Below are 17111 nucleotides of genomic sequence, written 5' to 3'. Positions count from 1 at the left end.
GCCCCCACATATATTAACATTGATTGGTTTTATCAACTACCACTGACTGATCTTATCTCATTGATTTCCCATTACAACCCAGCCCACTCATTTCACTGGCCGACTAAGTCCTCGTTTCTCTTATTACCTCTCCTTTCTGCGTCACCTATGGCTTTCTTCTCACCATTAGCTTTAAAGCGATCATCACCTGCTCCCTCCTATTTCACCTCATCACTCTCCTACCACATCCCAGCTTGCCCACTTCTCTCCTCTAGTGGCAACCTTCTCACTGAACCTCAGTCTCATCTATCTCACTGCTGTCCTCTTATCCACGTCCTGCCTATGACCAGGAATGCCCTCCCTCCTCATATCAGGCACCCAGTTACTCTCCCCACCTTCAAAGACTGACTGAAGATACACATCCCCCATGAGGCCTTCCCTAAGCCATCCTTTCCTCCTCTCCCACTCCCTTCTGCACTGCCCTGACTTGGTCCCTTGAATCATTCCCACTTCTAGGCCCACAGAAGTATTGACATATCTGCAGTTTATTTATACATATTTATGTCTGTCTTCCCCTCTAGACTGTAAGCTCATTGTGGGCAGAGAATGGGTCTGTTTATTGTTATAATGTACTATTCCAAGCACTCAGTTCAGTGCTCCACACACAGTAAGCGCTCAATAAATGTGATTGACTGACTGATTGACCTATGCACTTGGATCTATGCCCTTTAAGCATTTGATATTCACTCCACCCTCAGCCCCACATCACTTTCATTCATTCAACCGCCTTCTTTTTTTTTAGAGAAGCAGCATGGCTCAGTGGAAAGAGCACGGGCTTTGGAGTCAGAGGTCATGGGTTCTAAACCCAGCTCCACCACTTGTCAGCTGTGTGACTTTGGGCAAGTCACTTAACTTCTCTGTGCCTCAGTTACCTCATCTGTAAAATGGGGATTGACTGTGAGCTGCCCGTGGGACAACCTGATCACCGTGTAACCTCCCCAGTACTTAGAACAGTGCTTTGCACATAGTAAGTGCTTAATAAATGCCATTATTATTATTATTATATTATTAAGTGTCAGGGTTAGTACATTTAAGCACAATTTCCAGAATGAGACAAGAGGTCGGAGGTGGTGATGGAGTCCCTGAAGGAGAAAGGAGGTGGGTCAGCTAGGAGGTGAGTCTTTAGGAAAGTCTCCAAAGCGGGGAAGAGATTGACAACACAACTTAGAAGTGGTGGGGGGATGCAGCCCCTGCAGCTGATAATAATAATAATCGTGATGCTTGATAAGCACTTATTATGTGCCAGGCATTATGGTGATTGTTAAGCATGCTTACTATGTGCCAAACACCGTTCTAAGCGCTTTGGTATATGCAAGGTAATCAGGTTGGACACAGTCCTCGTCCCACATGGGGCTCACATACTCAACCCCCATCCTACAAATGAGCTCAAATGCCATAGAGAAGGGAAATGACTTGTCCAAGGTCACACGGCGCACAAGTGGCAGATCCAGGATTAGAACCCATGACCTCCTGACTCCCAGGCTGTTGCTGTTATATTGTACTTTTCCAAGTGCTTAGTACAGTGTCTTGCACAAAGTGATCAATAAATACAATTGAATGAATGAATGAATCATCAGCTAAGAGACAGAGCCTGGCTGGGAAGCAGCAGCCTGGCTTTACCCTTCTGGTTCGCCAATGGATGTGATACTAATCAAGCAGCTGGAATAATAATAGTAAACTTGTTAAGTGTTTCCTATGTGCCAAGCAGTGTTCTAAATGCTAGGATAGATACAAGTGAACTAGGTTGGACACAGTCCCTATTCCACATGAAAGGCTCACAGTCTAAGTAGAAGGGAGTAGAATTGACTCCCCATTTTACGGCTGAGGGACCTGAGGCACAGAGAAGTTAAGCCGTTTGCCCAAGGTCACACAGCAGGTACACGGCAGAGCCAGGATTAGAACCCTGTTCCTCTGACTTGCAAGCCCGTGCTCTCTCCACTAGGCCATGCTACTGCAGCGGGAAGTGGAAGATGTTTGATTCCACCAAAATGGAGCCTCTTTTTGAACACTTTCTGAACCCTGGCACTTGGAAGTCAGATCTGTTAAGATTGTAGAAAGGTCTTCCGGGTGCTGTGGGAGTGGGAACCAAGGGGAATCTTAATCACCGGGTTTACCAAGGTCAACAAGATTTACCAAGATCAACAGAGGGCTCCAGGGGCGAATTGGCGTGTATGTCCTCCAAACTGAGAGGGGTACGGATCAAAAGCAGGCCTTCGCTTTCAGCTAGGCTGTCAAACTTGTGGATTCTTCGCGGTGACTTTTCATGGAGGAAGAGGGATGGATGAACAGAGCTGAAATCCGAGTCTTGTAGCTGGCCCATCTGCTCTCCCCATGGAGTTCCCTGTCTCTCCCCTCTGCTCAGATTGATGTTTGAAAACCTGAGCCATAGGATTGAACCGAAGCTGAACAATGGTTTGTTGAAAGTCTGAAACTCCCTAGGCCAATGCAATCAGGCCTCTGCAGCCCTCCAGGGACTCTCAGAAAGGAGCTTATTTCCATTAGGGGGAAATTGTAATAGCAGGATCTATGCTGGGGTGTTCTGAGACCCAAGGGCTGGGGGCTGGGGAGGTGAGGGGGTGCTCAGGTGGTTATCTCAGCCGCCTAGGCAAAAGCTCTTTGTGTGTCCTCATTGGATTAGAAAATGAAAATGTAAGCCATTTGTTGCATTCAATCCTGCTTATTGTTCTGAATGACAAAAAAGGAAAAGCTTAGATAATTGCCTGAACAACGTAAGCAGCACAGAATAAATCACCTTATTGTTTCACTATATAATACCTGTTCAGAAGCTGTGGATATCATTTTCCTCTTCTATCAAAGGGATTTTGATGTCCAAGAGCCCTCATCTTCCCTGCACAGAAGGAAGAATAGGGGTGAGGGGGTCCCCAGAAGAGGCAGTGGGTTAGTTCCTGATAAGGGTTATGGCTGAGGGAATTGAGGCACAGAGAAGTTAAGCCACTTGCCCAAGGTCACACAGCAGACACACAGCAGAGCCAGGATTAGAACTCAGGTCCTCTGACTCCCAAGCCCATGCTCTCTCCACTAGGCCACGCTGCTGCTGCGGGAAGTGGAACATATCTGATTCAACCAAAAGGGAGCCTCTTTTTGAACAGAGGGGAAATGTTCAAAACTGAGCAGAGGGGAGAAACAGGGAACTCCATGGGGAAAGGAGATACCACAATTAGTATTATTACTGAAAATTAAGAAAATATAGATTTAAATTAATAGCACTCAGTCAATTATATTTTTTGAGCCCTTCTATGTGCAGAGCACTGTGCTAAGCACTGCTCTAAGCCCTTACAAGAGTACAGTACAACAGAATTAGCAGACAGGTTCCCTGCCCATAACACATTTAGAGTCTAGAGGGGGTGAAGAGTTTAGAGGGTGAGAAGTCATATAAAACCATCAATCATCTCTAGCACTTATGAATTCATTTATACCTATCCTTATTTATGCTTAGATGAAATTCTATATTCAATTCATAGATACTCTGATTTTTATCTTCCCCTGTTAGAGGGTAAATGCCACATGGGAAGGGAACAGGCTTCTTTTGTACTTCCCTCCTAAAGGCTTATTAAAGTGCATTTTGCCCAGAGGGCATTCAGTTAATTAGTATTACTACTACTGCTATTACAACGACTACTGAAGAGCCCAGGCTTGGGAGTCCGAGGTCATGGGTTCTAATTCTGGCTCCACAACCTGTCAGCTGGGTGACTTTGGGCAAGTCACTTAACTTCTCTGTGCCTCAGTTACCTCACCTGTCAAATGGGGATGAAGACTGTGAGCCCCACGCGGGGCAACCTGATAACCTTGTATCTACCCCAGCACTTAGAACAGTGCTTGGTGCGTTGAGAGAGCGTAACAAATACCACAATTATTATTATTATTACTGCTACTACAACTACCACTACTGTTATTATTGCCTCTTCTCGCTTTATGCCGTCGAGTCGTCTCCAACCCATAGTGACGCCATGGACATATCTCTTCCAGAATGCCCCACCTCTATCAGCAATCGTTCTGGTAGCATATCCATAGAGTTTTCCTGGTAAAAATTCAGAAGTGGTTTACCATTGCCTCCTTCTGCGCAGTCTCCACTCTCGATTCTCTTCCCGTGCCGCTGCTGCCCAGCATGAGTGAATTTTGACTTGCAGCAGATTGCCGTTCACTTACTAGCCACTGCCCAAGCTAGGAATGGAATAGAACAGACTGGCCTCTGCTTGACTCTCCCTCCCGTAGCCGAGGCTGGTAGAGTACTGGAAACTCTACAGGTGTGACCCTGAGAGGGGAATTGCTTCGAGAAGCAGCGTGGCTTAGTGGAAACAGCACGGCTTTGGAGTCAGAGGTCATGGGTTCAGATCCCGGCTCCACCAGTTGTCAGCTGTGTGACTTTGGGCAAGTCACTTAACTTCTCTGGGCCTCAGTTACCTCATCTGTAAAATGGGGATTAAGACTGTGAGCCCCACGTGGGACAACCAGATCACCTTGTATCCCCCCAGCGTTTAGAATAGTGCATTGCACATAGTCAGCACTCAATAAATGACATCATTATTATTATTACTACTATGGTTAAAAGGCATATATCCATCTGACATTGAACTTTGTTATGGATTGGAGAGCAAAATTGGATTTAACTTGTTTCAATTATTTATTATTATTATTATTTATTTTAACCCTTTCAAAAGGGTTAGGCAGTCAGCTGTTGTTACATGCAAATTCTTCTTACAGAAGTGTTTTCACTGCTAAAAAAATCTGCAAGATTCCACGATCCATTTGAACACTGAAAGGTAGTGCTCATTTTCATGCAAGACTTTCAGCTTAATTGTATTGTGATAAATTACCAGGTCCTTAATCTAATAATAGTGATTTAGTTGTACAGAAAATTTTAAATGCAAATCACCTAGTGGAAGTGTTTTGAGACTATGTTATCGGAAAAGTTTTAGGGAATGAGAACTACCAAGGAGTCATGGTGTTTACCTATTAGGCAGGTGCTGACTATGAAGGGATCGTACATTTTTTCATGGTACAATTACTTAACAGACAATGAAGTGAGTTCATGGTTAATCAGAAGCAGCCTGGCCTAGTGGATAGAGCGTGGGCTTGGGAGTCAGAAGGACCTGGGTTCTAATCCCAGCTCCGCCACTTGTCTACTGTTCGACCTTGGTTAAGTCCCTTCACTTCTCTGTGCCTCAGTTACTTCATCTGCAAAATGGGGATTAAGACTATGAGCCTTATGTGGGACAGAGACTGTGTCCAACCTGATTATCTTATATCTAGACCAGTACTTAGAACAGTGCCTGGCACATAGTAAGCGCTTATACAAATACCAGAAAGAAAACAATCGCATCTCTTCACCCTTTCCTGTTGTGGAGGCTGTAACAGGAACTGAGTCAGAGATGGTAACAGAAGATGTCAGAGGGCCTCAGTGAAGGTTTGGGGATTATTGGAAGCAGGTTGATAAGACAGAGAAGCCTACACCTCTTGACTCTAGAGACCAAATTTGCGGAGCGCTTGACATTTATAATGAAAGACTGTTTCAGGTTGGGGTGCCCAGTGGTTGTTTTCTGGGTGGGTTTCAGAAATTCCCCAAATCTGCCCTGTCTCATGAGGTTCATTGCTAATAAATACCCAGCAAACTAAGAATGGTAGGTCTCTCTGATAGGGAATTCACCGGCATTTTGGATGCTGCTATTTGAAATTTCCCACCAAATCAAGGCAGACAAAACAATTCATTCATTCAGTCATATTTATTGAGCGCTTACTGTGTGCAGAGCAAAACCAGTGTCTCCAAACTTGAGAGGAAGAAAATCTTTCTAGCATAGGGTAAACTGTGTGTCCTGTGGGCTGAATGTTAGACTAGAGGGATTCTTCAATTTTAAAGTCTCTTTCAATGCAGGTGTAAGCAACACCAAATGCAAAACACACTTAAAACAACTTCCTATTCTCACACCATTTTGGCTTATCTTTGTTTGACTGACCAAACTTGATTGGAATTCAGCTGACTCCCTTCCATAGTCAGCTTAAGTTCTACTTGTCTTCTCCACCAACCCACTCCTGCTTGCATTCTTCTCAGAACATGAAAAGACTTCGGCTCCCCTGGCACTTCACTGACCATCTCAAATCTTAAATAGCCAGTCACAGAGAAGTTCTCCTTAAACCTGTCCCCGTTCTGACCTTTCATGCTATGAAACTCCAGTCAAGAAACCATAATCACTTCCTCGGGTACTGAGGTATCAAATGTTTCATTCCAGGGAACAAATGAAGTAGCTTCATTCCATGATGTTTTAGAAATATTCTTTTTCCTTTGTTTTTTGTTTCAAAACATTTTATTTTCAGGTAGCATTTTGTTAATTTCCATATTTGTCTGAATACCATAGGCACATTTATATAATTGAAATTGCAGGGATCACTGCTGTGCCAAATGTAGTATGGTATCAAATGATATGCACATTTTGTTACCCAAGGAAGGTTTTCCTGAAGTATTAGATTGAAATAGATTGCCTCAAATTATTTTGTATTTGTTTATGGGGGTTGTTGTTTCTCTGTTTTTTCCACATCTAATTTCTGAAGTTATCACAGAGTTCTTTAAATTCTACCACAGTATCCATATAATGAACTAGCTCTGAGGCTTCAGGGTACTTCTTGGAGAATATACCCACTCTGAGCTACCAAAAACATATCAGAGAAGGCCCTGATGTGTCATCCCAGGGCTGACAAGGGGAGCTGTTATTATTACAACCTCTGCACAAAGAGGTTTCTTAGATAATGATAATAATAATAATAACAGTCATCATCATCATGATGGTATTTGATATTTGTTAAGCGCTTATTACGTGACCCTCCTAGTGTCGCACCTGGAGAGTTTCTAGTATTCTATCAGTCTCGCCTGCAGGAGGGAAAGTCAAACAGAGACATACCCATTCCATTCCTAGTTTGGCCAGTGGCTAGCAAGTGGAAGGCAGTCTGCTACAAGTCAAGACTCCCCTGTGCCGGGCAGCAGCGATATGGGAGAGAGTCACGAGCTGAGACTCAAGTTTATTGTGTGGAAGGAGGCAATGGTAAACCATTTCTGTATTTTTACCAAGAAAACTCTATGAATACACTACCAGAACAACTGCAGTTGGAGGTGGGGCGTTCTAGGAGAGATGTGTCTGTGGGTTGCTATGCTGACAACTTGACAGCAAGCTTACTATGTGCCAAGCACTGCACTAATCACTGCGATAGATACAAGAAAATCACGTCCCATGAGTGAGCTCACAGTTTAAGTAGGAGGGACAACAGGTACTGTAACCCATTGTTTAGATGACGAAGGTGAGGCATGGGGAAGTTAAGTGACTTGCCCAGAGACAAACAGCAGGTAAGTGGTAAGCTCATTATGAGAAGGGAACATTTCTGCCAATTCTTTTGTCTTGTACTCTCCCAAGCATTTAAAACAGTGATCTGCAAGTAGTAAACTCTCAATAAAAACCAATGATTGATTGATTAGAACTCAGGTCCTTTGACTCTGAGGCCTGTGCTCTTTCCACTAGGCTATGCCAAAGCTGAAAATGCTTCTTTTTTGGATTTACTCAGTGGGATAGGTCGGAAGGAAAATATTTGACATTCCACTGGCCATTTCTGCCTCAGAATACTAGGGATGGACCCATCTCTCTCCAGCCTCAAACCCAAACTTCTCGGAGTGATGGCTGAAGTCAGTCAATTGTATTTATTGAGCACTTGGTGTGTACAGAACACAGTACTGTGTGCTGAGAAGAGTACAATGTAACAATATAACAGCCACATTCCATAGCCATAGTGATCTTACAGTGTAGAGTGATAGGGCCACTTTCTCAAAGTTTAAAACAAGCAATTTACTATAGAGTTGCAACCTTGGTTTCATTGCTTTATTGTATTTCTTGCTTCTGAATAAGGAATATCATTACTTTGCCCCACTCTTTCAAACCCCTTCTGTAGACAGAACATGGAATAACATGAACTATCTGTGGCTACCCACTCACTCTACTGTAATCTCCCAAGTGCTGCTCTGCACACAATAAGTGCTCAGTAAATACCATCAATTGATTAACTCCAACCTCCACAGAAGTGGGGAGGTAACAGATTCCCTCAGGGTCTCTTTGAGGTGCTTCTCTGAGCTATGAAGTAATATCTTTTATCTACCCACCCACTGTGCAAGATGGAAAAGTCCCAATCCAACTTTATTAGGAATATCAGAAAAATCACCAGGTTATTACAAACCCATTTATCTTTCTATAAAACCTTTTTCATTTTAATTTGTCAAATGATGGTATTTGGCAATAATGTGCAGGCCCATTAGAGAAGACTGAAAAATTATGAGTGATCATCCAGCTCTATTCAGCTATTCAGTTGCCTTGGGACAAATGAGATTTCCCATGAAATATCATTAGCTCCAAAACCTCCTCTCTGATTCTGCAGGGCCTGTTCCAAACCCACTAAAGCAAGTTTGGTGAGTAAAGTGGAGGCCAGATTTGAGCCTCTATTTTATTTATTCACTGAAATTGTTTTTGATTGTAACAAAGTTAAGCATTTTGAAATAATTGGGCTGATTCGTCTCTGAAACTTGCCATTTTCATGGCTACATTGACTCAAATGGTTATTGAGTGGTCTCACAAAGTGCCTATTCCTTGCTGCAAGAGCTGAAATAAGAGAGGAAATACTACAGTGTTCTCATAGTTTGCTCTTCTAAAGCTCAAAGCCACATGACATACTTAAGAGTAAGTATTTACTCTTTTTGTAAACAGTTTCATTTAGAGTAATATGGTATTTATCAAGCACTTGTTAAGTGTTAAACTCTAAAGTAGTTACGAGAAACACAGCCTAGTGGAAAGAGCACAGGCCTGGCAATTAGAGGGCCTAAATTCTAATCTGGATTCTACCACTTGTCTGTGGCATGGCCTCAGGCAAGTCACTTAAAGTCTCTGTGCCTCAGTTTCCTCATCTGTAAAATAGAGACTAAATCCTTTTTCCTCTGATTTAGATTGGGAGCCCTATGTTGTATAGGTTCTTTGTCTATCCTGATTATCTTGATCTACCCCAGAGCTTAGTACAGTGCCTGGAGCATAGTAAGAGCTTAACAAATATCATAAAAAAAAGATCAGACATACAGGTCACTGTCAAAGGGGGAGGGAAAACAGGTATTTTCATCGCAGTTTACAGTTGAAGAAATAGAGGTAAATTTCCCAAAGTCGTACGGCAGACAAGAGCGGAGCCTAGACTAGAAACCAGGTCACCTATCTCCCGGGCCAATGCTCCTTTCACAAAGCCATCCTATCTCTCAGTCAGTCTTCCTTCAGGGAAGTTTGGAGCCCTTTTCTGATGGCACCTTATTATAAATTGGAAGCTATTAACAAATCTAATTTAATAAGTGTATCATTAGGTAATTAAAATCAGCAAAGAATGTGATTTCTGCCAACCTGCAGGTGTCATTCCATAGCAATTGAAATTCAAACAGAGTCTGTTTTCACAGTCTCACCTCATCATTAGCTTACATGGAAATATGCTAGTACTTTTGGGTTAAATAGCTATTTACGCTACTGTTTGTGTCTTCCCACTCCCATGGAAGTTGGAGTTAATCAAATAATGGTATTTACTGAGCACTTATTCATTCATTCAATTGTATTTATTGAGCGCTTACTGTGCACAGAGAGAGCACTGCACTAAGCCCTTGGGAAGTACAAGTCGGCAACATATAGAGACAGTCCCTACCCGACAACAGGCTCACAGTCTAGAAGGGGGAAACAGACAACAAAACAAAACTTACTGTGTGCAGAGCACGTTACTAAGCACTCGGGAGATTGTAGTAGAGTGGGTAGCCACAGATAGTTTATGTTATTCCATGTTCTGTCAACAGAAGGTGTTAGAAAGAGTGAGGCAAAGGAATGATATTCCTTATTCAGAAGCAAGAAATACAATAAAGCAATGAAACCAAGGTTGCAACTCCATAGTAAATTGCTTGCTTTAAACTTTGAGAAAGTGGCCCTGCCCTCTAGACTGTAAACTCACTGTGGATAAGGATTGTGACTGTTATATTGCTACATTGTACTCTTCTCAGCACTTAGTACAGTGTTCCGTACACAGTAAAAGCTCAATAAATGACTGACTCACATCAGCCATCATTCCGAGAAGTTTGGGTTTGAGGATGGAGAGAGATGGATCCGTCCGTGCTAGTCTGAGACAGTATATTGCAGGGTCTTATTTATTCTAGACTTGAAAATTTAAACTTAACACCTCTCAAGTTTAGGCAGGTCAGAGATAGGTCAGAATGCAAGTATTCATCTTTTTAGAATTCACAAATCAGCTGGAAATAGTCTGTGGCTCTCTTCTCGGAGAAGTCATTCCAACAGACTGAAGTCCTCAGAAAAGCATCCAGCTTTTAATCACTTACTAACCTTCCTCTAGACAAAACTCATTTCTCAGTATCATTAAACTCATTTTACCATTTAAATTGGAAGTCTCAGATCTGAGAGCAATGAAAAACCTGTGAGTTGTTGGGATTTCTCCAAAGGTCATCGTAAGGTAACAATCTGTACCGATTAATTCATAATATCCCATTCCTATCAATCCAGTTCCACCCTTAATACTTATACATTTTCCTCCTATTTTGAGCACTTATGTACCTATGTATTTATATATATGTACATATATATGCACACAATTATTAATGCAATTATTTCTTCCTGTTTACCCTCCTGCTTCTCCTTTTTGTAAATATTTTTTGTCTTTCACCCCTCCCCTCCATTAAATTACAAGGCCCCTTGTATCAGTGATTGTGAGTCTTTCTTCTGTTTCATTCTCCAGAGTGCTCAGCTCAGTTCATTGCATTCAATTCTGATCAATGAATACTACTGATGATGATGGTCATCATGGTGAGGAAAGTCACAGTGTATTTCCTTGTGGATGTGCCTTTAGGGGTAATGCAATCTATTTAGAAGCAATTTTAAAATTAAAATTTAAGTTTAGGACCCATTAAGGCTGTTAGTTTGAGGATTTTATTTTCTCTTTTGCTTCTAGCTCACCCACTAGCCTTTACTTGATTCCCTTCAACAGAGAAAGGGAAGGCATGGAGAGGAGAGATTATGTAGGAACAAATGAGATAATGAAATACTCTACAATGTCTTCTTAAAGCTCATCTCCTGTTCCACACGACCATAATATAGAAAATCTGCAAATAAATCCACAAATACATCTATAACGTAGCCCAAGATCTGTAGTCCCCACCCGACATTATATCCAATTGCTGCTGGAAAATATTCCCTCGCCTTTCCCTTTTGCCATTTTCTTCTTTCTGCGCTGCCCTGTCCGGAGAAGTTTTCCATCCCCTCCATACTCTTAATTCACACTTGTATGCCTCTTCCCAAACCCCTTATTTAAAAAAATAGTGTTGGCTTCCTCAAGCAGTGTTGACAAGATCTTCATCTTCTGTTTCCTAGGTTAGAGTTAGGTCTCCGTGGATATGGGGCCAAGCCTCAGGAGTGGAGGGAGAGGTGAAGGGAAAGACGTGAGGATGTCAGCAGCTGCTCTAGGGTCTGGAGTTCTGGGGAGAACTGGGTTCTGGGGGTTTGATGGGGGGCCACTGACTGAGCACAGACTTTAGGAGGTAGTTTCAAGGTCTAGGCAGCCCAGAAGGAAAGGGAAGAGAGCAAAGCCAGACAGAGCAGCAAGGAAGCTAGGTAAAGTGGAACTGCCTCCCTGCCCAGGTTGGGACCAAGATACCCTACCCCCATTTTACATATGAGGCAACAGGGTGACGCCTTTCTGATAGGGAGATGGTTGGGTGTTTCCTTTCAGTGTACTCAATGGAAGTATGGAATAAAGTCAGCTGACAGTATGGCAGGGTTCAAAGCTCCTTCTGTCTTCACTCTGAAATGATGCAGTGTAGCTCAATGGAAAGAGCACGGGCTTTGGAGTCAGAGGCCATGGGTTCAAATCCCAGCTCCGCCAAATATCAGCTATGTGACTTTGGGCAAGTCACTTAACTTCTCTGTGCCTCAGTTCCCTCATTTGTAAAATGGGGATTAAGACTGTGAGTCCCCCCATGGGACAACCTGATCACCTGGTACCCTCCCCAGCGCTTAGACCAGTGCTTTACACATAGTAAGGGCTTAATTAATGCCATTATTATTATTATTATTACTTACTATGTGCAAAGCACTATTCTAAGCGCTGGGGTAGACACAAGGTAATCACAGTGTCCCACGTGGGGCTCAAAGGCTTCATCCCCATTTTCCAGATGAGGGAACTGAGGCCCAGAGAAGTTAAATGACTTGCCCAGCCACATAGCTGACAAGTGATAGAAGCAAGATTAGAACCCATGACCTCTGACTTCCAAGCCCGGGCTCTTTTTACTAACTGCTTCTCCCAGAGCAGAGCAGTTTTAGCCATGTTGTTTCAGGCATACAAAGGTGACCTGAAGTCAGAGGATATGCTAAATGTTAAATCTGGAGAGAAGTCAGGGCTAGTTAACTAGAATTTACTGTCATCCTCAAAGAGGCAGTAGCCGAAGTCTTATGAGGGGATGACATTCCCAAGAGATTGAATGCATAGCAAGGAGCAAAAGGGAATCCAAATGGAATCATGAAGGTTGCTTAGGAGATGAAAAGTGGGAAAAGATGTAGGGAATAAACCTGAGAAGGAGCGCTCAGAGAGGTGGGAGGTGAACTCAGCATTATGCCAGTAGTGAAACTGAGGAGCAGCAGTAAAACAGAACATTTCCATGAGAAGGTGGTGGACAAGAAAACTGAATACAGACAAGAGGTTAAAGTATGTCCCTGATGATCTTGGATAGTGCAATTTGATTAGAGTAAAAGGGGCAGATTGCAGTTTGCAGAGGACCAAGAAGAGAGTTGGAGGGAAAGAAGTGAAGGCATCAGGTGTCTTCTACACCAATTTGAGGCATTTGTAAAGGAAACGGATACCAGGAGATGGTGTACTTCCAGAGAGGCTTTGGAAGTACAGTGGAAACTAGAGCTTATTTATTCATAGGGGAAGGAGTAACAGCAAAGAAAGATTAAAGGTGGTGGATGGGGAAGAAAGCAGGGTGGGAACAAATGTTTGTAGAAGGTGAGGTGGTTGGATCAGTGGCACAGTTAAAGTGGGTTAGATTGTAAAATGAAAATAATAATATTAACAATATTGGGAAGTGGCTTACTATGCAATAGGCACTGTACTAAGTGCTGGTGAAAATACCAGAAAATCAGACCAGATACAGTCTCTGTCCCACAAGGGGCTCTCAGTCTAAAATCAAGCAAAAGACCTCTGTTGAAAGAGCTGGGAAGGAGGAGAGAGTGGAGGTGGGGTAGGAGAAAGTACAAACAGGAAAATTTTCACAAATGGGAGAATGAAAAAGGCATCAGAAACTTTGTAGTAAACAATGGGGGCACTTGAAATAGCTGGGGTTCTTGGACCAGTGCAGTTGGAAACGTGTTGGATTTATTATCACACAATTTAGTATTGCTACTAACATTTTAATTAGATTGCCTCCAGTTTCTGTTTCAACTAAAATTAGAAAGCAGGTGTCAAAGAGTATCTGAACTCTTGAGGGATCATGAAAAGTTGCCAGACGCTGACTGTCTTGTTAATAAATTAAAGTTAAATCTCAGGGATTTGTTCTTTCAGACCTCAAACTTGCATGAATTGTTCTATGAAGAAATCATCCATGTGGGGGAAGTGCACCCCAATTCGGTTTCAAATTAGAAACAAACTATGGGAAACCCCCCACCCAGGCACTAATCAGTCAATCCATCAGTAACAGTTATTGAGCACATATTCTGTAGACAGCACTATACTAAGTGCTTGGGAATATACAATAGAGTTAAACAAAATCCCTGCTCTCCAGGTAATAATAATAATAATAATAGCATTTGTTAAGCACTTACTGTGGGCCAAGAACTGTTCTAAGCTCAGGGGTAGATGCAAGGCAATCAGGTTGTCCCATGTGTGGCTCACAGTCTTAATCCCCATTTTACAGATGAGGTAACTGAGGCACAGAGAAGTTAAGTGACTTGCCCAAACCAGTCACACAACTGACAAGTGGTGGAGTGGGGATTCAAACCCACGACCTTTGACTACCAAGCCCATGCTCTTTCCACTAAGTCACGCTGGTGTTTACAGTTTAGCAGAGAGGCAGATCCGAAAATAACTGACAGGTAAGGAAAGCAAGCAAGTACAGGGATATATATCTAACTACTGTGGAGGTCGGGAGGGAACAATCAGAGATTTTTCCAAAACTTAAAACTTTATTTTTGAGAGGTTTTACCCTTCATCGCCTGTCACTGACAGGAGCTCTGATTCTCATTTTACTTGCTTTGAGCGCTTTGTATCTTCAAATGCTAGAACTAATCCTCCTTTCATTCCAAAATTAAGCAAAATTACTGTCTTACTTCAGAAATTAGGACCATAGGATGGTGAACAGCAAAGAGACAGGTAAATGAACTGATATATCTGGTGAAAAGAAGGTGATACTTGTCATTCTCTCTGGAAAGATCAGCACTGATGAATGAAAGGGCTGGCCTACAGATTACCAAGTGACCTACAATACTGCCTTCTGAGCAGTGCGGACTGAAATGTCACCGCTATTTTTTATGGATTCAATCTCTTTGCTATATAGCTCTGGTTCTAAGGCAGAAGCCAAGTTTTGTTTTGTGGGGTTTTTTTTAATAATATTATTTGTTAAGCACCTACTATATGCCAGGCACTGTTCTAAGCCTTAGCGTAGATACAAAGTAATCTAATTGGACACAGTCCATTTCCCTCATGGGGTTCACAGTCTTAATCCCCATTTTACAGATGAGGTAACTGAGGCACAGAGACATGAAGGGATTTGCCAAAGGTCACACAGAGGACAAAGTGGCCTACTGTCATGATGTTCCTAATCCTGCCATGTTAGGAAAGGCAGAGAAATTGTAAAAATCAGGAGTCAGAGGATCTGGGTTCTAATCCCAGCTCTGCCACTTGTCTGCTGTGTGACTTCGGGCAAATCACTTAAATTCTCTGTGCTTCAGTTACCGCAACTACAAAATGGAGATAAGACTGTAGGGCCCACGTGGGGCGCAGGCAATGTCCAACCTGATTAGGTTGTGTCATTTCAGTGCTTGGCACATAGTAAGTGGTTAACAAATGCCATTAGAAAAAACAGAGAGTAACAAAATCCCTTCATTCTAGTGTATTGACCCAGTGCTATAAAGACTGATATGTGCCAAAATGTTATCAGCTTTATGTGCTAATTTATAACAGTAGAAAAGGCATTTTACTTTGTAAAAAAAACAAAGTAAACATGACAGCTCTTGAAATTGATGTTTCTGATAGCTGGGGTGAGATCTTCGGATTTGTTGACCTGTGGTGATGGAGTTTTTAATGATGGATTTTACAGTGGGCTTTTTTTGAATATGAGGGTCACTTAATGAACCTTTAGATTTTTTTATTATCATTGTTATTATTATTATTACATTTGTTAAATGCTTATTATGCATCAAGAACTGTACTAAGTGCTGGGGTAGATAGGAGTCAACCCTTGGTTGATTGATGAGCAACATTTCTGGGGGCTGGGTGGAGGTGGGAGAGAAACAGCCTCTAGTTGCTGTGTCCAATGCCATCACACCACTCTGCTTTTCTTTGAATACAGAAAATATGGAACAAATGGTGAAGGGCAATATTTTCCCCGCTTCAGGGGGACTAAGTGTTGAATCTGACACTCACCCACAAAAAGGGGGTGTTTGGGAGTGTAAAGTAGAGTAACTAAACATGTCCCTGATCTCAAGGTGCTTCCACTTTATCAGGGGAGACAATGGACAGGTAAGAATAGCAACTAAATACAGGGATATGTAACTACTGTGAAGGTGAGGGAGAGGTTTTTCCAAAACTCAAAACTGATTTCTAAGAGTTTCTACCCTTCTTCACCTGCCAGTGACAGTAGATCTGATTCTCATTTTACTTCTTCAACCAACTTTGTAGTTTTCCACCTTTCATTTCTCAGCTTTTATAAAATCATTGCCTCACTCCAGAATGGGGAGAAGGGAGCCAAGTCAGATGCAATTACTTGGGGCCTTCCATCCTCACTCTCCTGGAAAATTCTAGACGGGCTCTGATGGATAACCAAGTAGCAAGGGGTTCCTCTAATCTGATTAGTAAACAGATTTCAAGTTGACCAATCAATAATATTGGCTGAGCATGGTAACCAGTTAGGTAGGCAGGGAGCAGACCTTATTGTCTCCCCTGTATTTACTGCTGTGGGCCTGGCCCAAATCAGAGAAATGAGGAGATCCCAAGATGGCATCCTGACTGCTTCCTGCAACAGGAAAGGGAGCCTCTTCCAGCAATAGCCTCCGAAGAGATTTTCGAGTAACTCTCTTTGGATGGAAAAAGTAATAACATACAACAGCTATTCCAGCTCTAATGTGCTATATCTCTGAAATATTAGACCTTTCATCCAAGGCTTCAAAGCTTATTTTTTCCATCTAGATTCTCAGAAAGTTGGTTAGGAACCACTTACCCATGTAACAGCACTTTAAACTCATTCTCTTTTCAAAGGAAATGGCTGCTATTAGCTTAAATCATGGATAGGCAGTATAAAGTGGCCATCTTGTCAATCGGTGGGGGTCTAAGGTAGACAGGGTGAAAGAGCCAAGCTGGAAGGGAAGGGGCAGAAAGCAGCACCCTCAGCCCCACAGCACTTATGTACATATCTGGAATTTATTTATTTATATTAAGGTCTTTCTCCTCCTTGAGACAGTAAGCTAGACTGTAATACCATAAGGGAACATGTCTACCAAGTCTGTTATATTGTACTCTCCCAAGCGCTTAGTACAGTGCTCTGAGCTCTTATTTGCAACCCAGTCTTATGTCTGACAGACTTCAGCTTAGCACCTCTACGAAGGCTTGCTTTGGTAACCCTAGTTTTAAATAAAGCCTGCTTCCAGCCCCCATATCACCTGTCCTATGGGGAGTTTCTTTCTCTTCCACCTTCTATTTGTTAATCAAAGCAAGCTTCTTGTTCTCTACCTTCTGCTCAAAATACAGTGCTCTGCACAAAGCCTCTGGCTTTGCTTCTTCGTCCCACTCCTGTT

At 42.4% G+C, this 17111-nt stretch overlaps 1 protein-coding gene and 1 non-coding gene across 4 annotated transcripts in view; both read left to right on the top strand.

Moving 5' to 3' along the window:
• GABRG3 (gamma-aminobutyric acid type A receptor subunit gamma3) overlaps positions 1-17111 on the top strand; it is a 423309-nt gene that overhangs the window by 165300 nt on the left and 240898 nt on the right. The gene's annotated exons all lie outside the window — the stretch shown is intronic.
• On the top strand, positions 6870-7007 carry LOC119940448. The gene has a single exon (XR_005454925.1). It is a non-coding gene; the product is annotated as a small nucleolar RNA SNORA7 (small nucleolar RNA).

The sequence above is a fragment of the Tachyglossus aculeatus genome, chromosome 18 (genome assembly GCF_015852505.1).
Source record: "Tachyglossus aculeatus isolate mTacAcu1 chromosome 18, mTacAcu1.pri, whole genome shotgun sequence".
NCBI lineage: Eukaryota > Metazoa > Chordata > Mammalia > Monotremata > Tachyglossidae > Tachyglossus > Tachyglossus aculeatus.
Note: the sequence above shows the minus strand (reverse complement) of the source record. Positions and strands in the feature narration are given on the sequence as shown.